This window comes from Pinus tabuliformis, chromosome 8 (genome assembly GCF_031772625.1).
Source record: "Pinus tabuliformis cultivar Carrire ecotype Pingquan chromosome 8, CPIR1, whole genome shotgun sequence".
NCBI lineage: Eukaryota > Viridiplantae > Streptophyta > Pinopsida > Pinales > Pinaceae > Pinus > Pinus tabuliformis.
The window spans coordinates 1,501,552,607-1,501,561,480 of record NC_142294.1 but is presented as its reverse complement, the minus strand read 5'-3'; the positions used below and the strand labels follow the sequence as shown (position 1 = coordinate 1,501,561,480).

The window sequence follows — 8,874 nt, the reverse complement described above, 5'->3', positions numbered from 1 at the left end:
TGTTCCTGTTAAGGGGGGGAGTATGTGATATACCTATTATGATTAACCCCACGTAAGGTAATTTTAAATTACCAATCAGTTAATCAAACCTGCGTAAAAGTAATTTTTAAATTACATATCAGTTACAACTAATTCTTGGCATTGGTTAAATGGATCAGCAAGCACCCTAACAGGGGAGAGGAAGAGGCAGAGAGAAGAATTCCAGGAGAGAGCAGACAGAGAAAGAGGTTAAGTCTAGTAGAGACCAGATAACCTGAGAAAGAGGTTAAGTCTGGTAGAGACCAGATAACCTGAGAAAGAGGTTAAGTCTGGTAGAGACCAGATAACCCAGCACAGGAGTGCATGTGTCTTGTTGAGGGCTGTAGGCCTGCAAGACTGCTCGGGGGGAGAATCCAGTGTGAAGTGGATCTCAAGGTTGGGAGGATAAGAGAAAAATCATTGCAGGTGAATTCCGGAAGAAGACACGACGGTAGCAGATTGCCAGGTATGCATTCCTAAAGAACTCTGACTTGAGTAACAGGTGAAGATAGCATACAGACAGGTTCAGGTATTTATGTTTCTTTATCTGGTTCTTAGATGCTACAGTTATCTATTAATCCTTTTAGACATTAAACAATGATAGTTGTAGCGGTTATATATGGTTAATGCATATAGTCTATCCTGCAGAACTAGTTTTCGTGATTAAATTCATCGCTGTAGAAACTAGAGTATTTAAAGAAAATACCAGATTAAGACTAAACCCTGAAGCGGTTAAGAGACCGCAGAGTACATTAATGAATAGAAATGTATGAATGCATGTATGGAACCATTGGCTACGAACGTGGTCAAATAACCCGTCTCAGAAAGTTACAGTTCTTAAATAATAAAAAGAAACAGTCATGAAACGGTGCTCAGACGGGTGTCATTACTGTATGAGTCACAAAGATACTTCATGGAAACCATAGTGAAGGGCCGAGGCCTTTAATAAACAATAACATTGTGAAAGTAAAAGTATTCGGAACGGCCGTGAGGGTTATGCTCACAGTTAAAACCCAGCGGAACGTTTAACCATAGAAAATATCACATAGCTGTACAAGATGAGTATTAACGTTACATGCAGAACATTGATATGAATTTAACATGGTATAGGAACTGTGGAAATTAAACAATATGCCTGTACCAAGCTTAGATATCACGGGTCACAAGTATATAACCCTGTGTGTGGCGAAAAGGGTTCGACTTGCATTCATTAATTTGAATGTAAGCCTTAACCCTACAGCCGCATTAAAGAGGACATGAAATATGGTAATGAACTCGAATACTAAACCTGCACCATATATATTAGCTCGACTACTGATGCATATTAAATATAGCTACTTAAAAAAGACTGGAGCGTCTTGCCGTATAGAATAACTTCAAACTAAAGAGTCGGCAATCATACCAAGTTCGAAATAGAACAAATCCTTTACTGTGGTAAGCCCATAGGGCATTAACTTCATACGCATGACCATATTAAACTGTGGTAACAGACAGTTGGGTAAACCCCGTGGAATATCACTAGCGTATGAATGAGAACATTAAATTGAACATCAAATAAACAGAAGCTGCATAGATATAGACGGCAGTGTAATAACAAAATCAACGTTAATCCATTAAGAGGCCGTAGCCGAGCATAAGATGTTCAATACACAGGTAAACTATTCACAATATTTGCTTCAGGAGCCCGATAAGGGATTATAGCCCAATAGAAAGGCGTAATAGAAACAGTAACATAAGGGTTCTATTAAACATGCAAAATACTTGAATATATGAACTCTGAATTAACTGTATCAAATCGAAAACAGAGATTTGAACTCAGTTCCAGGTACCCATTTACACAGATTTACAAATGGCTTGTAGCCGTAAACAAACATAGCTAAACCCTCAGGGTTCACGAGATATAGGTCCGGCATGGGGAGGGCCCGCCTGTAAATTGCAACCAGGGCTTGAACAATAATATCCAGACCTGAGAACACATGAATAACAAGATATAAGTCTCGTTTCGGCCTGTGGAGACCTCCATTCCACTTAACAACAGATACCCTCTACATAACAACGCTTACAAGAATGATGACTCACCCGGAATGACCGTGGACCGGCACACACTCCTTGCAGGCAGTAGAAGCTGTAAAGTCCAAACCCTCCTGCACAGAAAATACACCATCGTTAACTGGAATAGAGGAAAGCAAAGGTTCAATGAGCTACATAATAAATTGTCAAAGTACAAGACTGTAAACCTGTATATTATTGCTATGGACAGAGAGGTTCATACCCGAGAGAGAGTGGCAGAACTAGTGCGGTGCGGAGGAAGTTCTGCTGAGCTGAGGTGCGCTCTGGACGCAAATGAACTGAGGCCGAAGAACCCGGTGGCTTATATGTTGCCGGCCAAACCTTTGAACCAATCTGAGCCCTACGATTAGATGGAGTGATCGCCATCGTTCGTATGAGCGGGAAGGCTGGCGCGAAAACCGTAGATGTACAACCCTCTGAACGTTCACATGGATTCTTTCCACCTGGCCACAGGATGGATGAGCTGGAATAACATCCGCTTACCACCTGGTGCTGTGTTAAATGAACAAGTACTCAATACATTAAGGTTGTTGCATAAGTGCTGGAGCGAGTAAGGTGTAACGTAACTATACAGGCGTGAAAACCAATATGTTGGTAAGTCATAACCTGTTAATACAAAGTGAAATAAGTTTTGCGCATGAATTATAATGTTATACCATGGTGCTGAATCCCTTGTGGTCACGGTGGGAAGTGACTTGTAGGGGTTAGGTAACAACAAATTTTTTGTATTTATGGTATAAGTTAGAATGTGGTCGTGACAAGAAATTTAAAAAGAGATTTAAAAACATGGTGAAAAAATTAATTAATATGATAAAGAGTTTATATTTTAAATTTTAATGGTTTTGTTATTATCTATAAAACTCTTTAAAACATTAATAACCTCAATTTATAATTTTCTGAACGTTATAGTGCAAAATTGAGTCAATTATAAAAGCATATAAAAAGATAAAAATGTTTAACCTTAACATTCATACTAGTAACACTATATAATTAATCGTTATTACTTTGAATGTAAACATAGTCATTATTGATTCAAAACCCGATTATGAGCCTAGATACCTGGTCCAAAAAAATTAAATAACCATTACTTATGGTGCATTAATAAAATTGATCTATTGGGTAAAGTGAAAGAATAGAAACGCAAACTAAACCCAAAAAATCATTGATCTATTGGGCAAAGTGAAACAATAAAAACACAAACTAAACCCAAAAAATCATTCCACAAATATGCCCAAAAATGAACCCTAAATTCTATTCCAAATATGCCCAAAGATTGGGAAAATTCTAAAAGGGAAATAAAAACATGGTGAATAAAAATATTAGCTGATTGCTACTAAACTTCTGTGTGTACAATACTTTCCTCGTGAAGACCTGCAAACTCTTTCCATTCTTGTATCCTTTCAAGTTTAACTAAAAGTATTGTTTCCGCCTTAGGTTGATGCTTTAAACCAACCCTATGTATAAATTAGATGTTATAATAAACATTTTATATCTTAAATGATATTAAGATGATATTAATCATAAGTATAAAGTATAAAATAATATATTAATACATATATTATTATGGTTGGTTTCTGCTTTAAATCAACTCTATTTCGTGATTATAAATTATATATTATAATAAACATCAGGTAGGTTAAATTATAATTTTAAAATATTATATTAAGAATATTTATAATTTTAACCTAATTAAAAATATGATAAAAATATTGTCATATATATTTTCAAACATTATATTTACAAATCTCTCCCATACTGAACTATATCTATTTCAAACTGTGAAAATAGACTTAAAAATTTCATATTTAAAAAAAAATAGTTAAAATTTCATGCTCGTGAACATTCTCCGTTGTATAACCAGAGAGAGGGATGCGATCTCATGCCCATCGTAACCTTGTAAGTTACGCTAATTTTTAATTAATAATCCTAATTGGAAGGTCCAATCACCAACTGAAAGTCGAAGAGCCGTTGTTTCCATTCTCTTCTTTCGCCTGCTGTATCTTGGCTATTTTATTCTCTGCGGCTTGCCTGCCATTACATCTAACCTTGAAACCATAGCATATACCGCCTAAAACCACCTGAAACGACGTAGCTTGGTTGACTAAGCCCAAACTATGCAACACCAGAGATGACTCATCGTGAATAAATTCTAAAAAGACCCATTGTTATATAAAAATAAAGTGCTATTGATATATAAAGAATGTTATCAATAAAGAATATTCCCAATATATGAAAAAAATAAATTTAAACATTTTTGTACTTTTATATTTTTTTTCTAATTAACTGAGTTGGTTGGCTTCACTGTAAGCTAAAAAACAATATTAATAAACAAATGATAAATTTGAATATAAAAATTAAGAGGGTGTTTTTTTTAATTATTAATTTAAATATTTTTTTATAATATTGTTTTTTAAGGATATTAGTATTTTTAAGGAGTTTTATGAATATTATTAGGGCCATTAGAATTTAAAATATATATATTTTTAACATATTATTTTATTTTTATGAATTACTTTATTATATATTAATTTATAAAAAATAAAATAAAAATCATGTATATTATAGATTTAAGGCTTCTGCGATTTTCATTTTGTATATTGATGTTTTCAGAAGCCATGGCATTCATGATTTTATTGCATATATATTATCATGTACACTCATAATATATTTTATTAAAAATAATAAATTGAAAAGAAAGATTGGATGAACTTTGTATTACAATTTTTTTCTTTAATTTTATAATTATAAAAGAGATAAATAAAAATATAATAACAATATATAAATGTCACAATGTATAGATATTATAAACAAGCTAAGATGGATTTATGCTAGTTTATAATATCTATACAATGTGACCTTTACATAGTATATGTTATTATATTTTTTTTTTCTCGATTAAGACTAATTCTATTAAGCAAAAATATTGTACAAGAGGATACACTCCAGAGAGGCAGGAAACCGGCAACCGGAAATGATAGGACTATCAACCTCGGTTCCGGAGAAGGAGTTAAGCAAGCAAGGAGCTACAACAAGTCACTGGGAGCCTAAAGAAGCATTAATTCCTACCCTGAGAGGGTAGAGGCATCAACACGAAGCTTTTTCCCTTTCCTTTTTTTGACTTCAACCCAACCATTTTGGGGTGGATGAGCTATAACAACTTGAAGATTGGGGTCCTCCACAGCAGAGCCCTCCTTTTCTGAATCAGAGGAGGAGGACAAATGGACACGTTTCTGAGCAGTGGCTGAGTCAGAGGAAGGCGCCAGACCATCTGTGGAAGGGGCCACGAAATGAGGAGTCTGATTCAATTCTTCATCACTGTCTTCATCTTCAGAGCTGGAGGAATCAGAATCCACGACAGGAGGAGGAGAGCAAGGAGCCCATCGTTTGGACTTGGGCTTGGAGACATTGGCCTTGTTCTTTTTTGTTGGGCGAGATGGGCATGTATTCTGCAAATGCCCAGATTGGTGGCAATGGCAGCACCGAAAAGCAGTATTCTCGTAATCCAGTGTCTGGGTCCAGACAAAGTCATTTATCTTGAGATTAATTTGTTCTGGAAGTCCTTTGCTCAGGTCTAGTTCCACACATATTCTTGCATATGAGTAGAGACCTTTGGCTTCCCGCCATAAATCCCCATTTATGAAGCTGCCCAAGGTGTCTCCTATGGCTCTGAAGACCCGAGTACTCCATAGGTGGGCAGGTAAGTTTGGAAGCCGGATCCATACAGGTGTCTTGGTGATGACTGCAGTAGCTGGATCAAAGTCTGGGAACCAAGGAGTTAAGAATAGCCCTGCAGTTCCCATGAACCAAGGGCCCTCTGCTAAGGCCTTTTCATAATGCTTACTGTTATCAAATAAAACAATGAAGTAACCTTTCGAGCAAAAACAGATCTTACAGTGATGTGTCCAGTTTGCATGGATCCATGCATAGAGATCCTGCGATCGCGGCCACAATCCGTTGAATCTGCAAATGATGGCTCTTTCTGCAAATTCTTGAAGATGGGAAGCCAAATCTTCATGTATGAGTTCAACAGAGGGAACTTCTTCAATCTTGTCAACCAAGAAGGCCTTGGATTTAAGGGCTTCCGGGGGTTTGGGGATCTCAGAGTGAACTGCGTCTTTGTATGAGAAAGGCCGAGTAGAGGAAGACTGTCCCACTGCACCTCCTCTCAAACGAAGGGTTACCACCACAGAGCTGTTTCTTGAAATGCTGTAAGCAGAGAGGGGAAGAGGGTCTTCAAGTTGTTTACCTTGAAATATAAGTCGCAGAAGGCTTGAAGGGATCCCCATTCTGCGCTCAAGATTCAGTTTGAGTTCCTGCACCAGATCTGAAGGGCTAACCCATTGCATGATGGTTCTGCCTGTGGGTTGAGAAATTTGGATCTAAAAGGAGTCAGGTAAGGGCCTTGACTCTATTCCAGGGCTTCTTGAGCTGCTGTGGCCGTTTCCTATCCGGGGGAGCAGACCTGCAAGCTCTTGGCCGTTCTTTTTGATGAGAGCCCGATCTGCTTGATCAACGGCGGATCTGGGGATTTTATATCTTCTTATGCTTGAAGTGCGCGTCCCGTCTTCTTGCCTCTCTCTCCCAAGGCCTGAGGTATCAGATCCGTTCCTTAGGTTGCGAGTCCTTCGCTGACGGCAATGCGGATCCCGTTTCTCTGAGATTGTTTGAACTACATTTGATAGGGAAGGTAAAATAAATTGGGATTTCCAGGTTCCAGGCATCACTGTCCAGATATTCCATGCAGACCCTTCTCTGCGATTTGGGACTACGGTTTGGAAAAGGACCGAGCCAGGATGTGTACAGATCTCTAGATCTGGCCAGAGCGGGGGCTGTACTTCCTTCTGGGTGATCGGATCTGGCTGAGCTTTGTCAGATCTGAAGCAAAGACTGTGTTTCGGAGAGCTAGTAATTGCCCCAGATCCAAACAGAGACCATGCAAATGTTGAGATCTCCTGCTCTGGTTTGTGGCCAAAGCGCCCGGATAACTGTCCGGTCGAGACCAAAATGGCGAGTGCAGATCTGCTGTGAAGGCGTAGTGATCCCGCGCTGTGCTTGCTACGGCTACCCTGAAGGCTGGATTGGAACGTTGCGTGAAGGAAATCTGCCAGAGCCTTCTCCTTTTCGATGTGTTTGCAGAGATTGTTACAAACAAACACTGAGGCTTCCTGTCCGCCATGGTTGTCATAAACAACGATAGGAGTGCTGAAGGGAGAAGCCCTAACCTGAGCGGCCGAGGGCGAAGATCAAATCACCTGCGCGGCAAACATTTTCTTATATATTCCATATGTTATTATATTTTTATTTATCACTTTCATTATTATAAAATTAAAAAAAAAATCTTTAATACTATGTTGGTGGGATCTTTCTTTTCAATTTATCATTTTTTAATTATAAATTACAATATGTGAATATTTTAATCTTATTCATATATTTTATTTTAATAAAATTTATTATAAACTTACATAATATTTATTTTTTCTAAATTAATATATCAAAATTTGTACATTTAATATAATAGAGGAATGAAGTAAAAATAAAATAATGTGGTGAATTTATATTTTAAATTTTAATGGCTCTATTAATATTTATAGAATTCTTTGAAAACACTAAAGACCCAAACAAAATAATATTATAAAATGGCATTTACATTAATAATGATAAAAAAAAAAAAAAAATCTTGCAGATTTTTCGGAGGCCTCTGGTGCCCTCATCAACAAAGTCAAATCCCAGATCTTCTTCTTCAACACTTCGCCATCCATTCAAAGAACTATTGCCCGTATCTTTGGTTATTCCATTGCTTCCCTTCCATCTAAGTATTTGGGGGCTCCTTTATTTGCCACGGCTCTTAAGCATGCCTCATGGAACAATCTTTTAGAGAAGCTGGAAGCCAGATTATCCCTGTGGATGCATAGAGCGCTCAATATGGCAAGTAGGCTAGTTCTAATCAAAGCAGTGCTTCAAACCATGCCTCTTTACCTGTTCTCCATATTGGCAGCACCCAAATGGGTCCTTAAAGCTATCAAACAGCTTCAGAGAAACTTCCTTTGGGGTAATTCAGGACCTAATCGAAAATGGGCATTAGTAAAATGGGAGAAAGCATGTCTTCCCAAAAAGGCAGGGGGAATTGGACTAAGGGACCCAGAACATAGTAATATGGTTATGGGAGCCAAAATCTGGTGGAAATGGCTAACCAATCCCACAACTCCTTGGGCCTACCTTTGGACAGTGAAATATGCAAGCAACAAATCCATGGAGGAGAGACTTAGAATGTCAGAAACTAGTAAAGGATCTGTGATTTGGAACTCAGCCATTCAACACAGGGATATAATTCAGAAACACAGTTTTTGGGAGGTGAAGGATGGTCACACGGCTAGATTTTGGGAAGACTCATGGCAGCAGCTCCCTAATCTCAGAGACACAATTCCAGGTATTGCTGATCAAGACATACAACATCATGAGAAGGTGAGTCGATTTTGGGACTCACACAACACTCAAGAACATAGAAAATGGAAAGAGGCCAGGCACATAATACCACATAGCCCGGAGCAAACTCAACTCTCCCTCTCCAATGAGCTTCAAAAAAGGAAAATACTCACTTCGGCAGGCCGGGACACCCTTAGATGGGGATATGAGGAAAAAGGTACCTTCACCACCAGGGAAGCTTATAAAATACTCATCAAAGAAAAGATAGTAAAAGATCAATTATGGGATCGGATATGGAACCCATCCATATGGCCGAAGGTCTCAACTTTTTTATGGCTTATCTCTCACAACAGAATTCTCACA

The 8,874-nt window shown here is 37.9% G+C and overlaps 1 long non-coding RNA gene across 1 annotated transcript; it reads right to left on the bottom strand.

Moving 5' to 3' along the window:
• Window positions 1-2,020: 2,020 nt before the first annotated feature.
• On the bottom strand, window positions 2,021-2,482 carry LOC149241537 (uncharacterized). Its single transcript, XR_016245638.1, has 2 exons — window positions 2,291-2,482; window positions 2,021-2,162 (listed from the first exon to the last, which is right to left on the bottom strand). It is a non-coding gene; the product is annotated as an uncharacterized LOC149241537 (long non-coding RNA).
• Window positions 2,483-8,874: the final 6,392 nt, after the last annotated feature.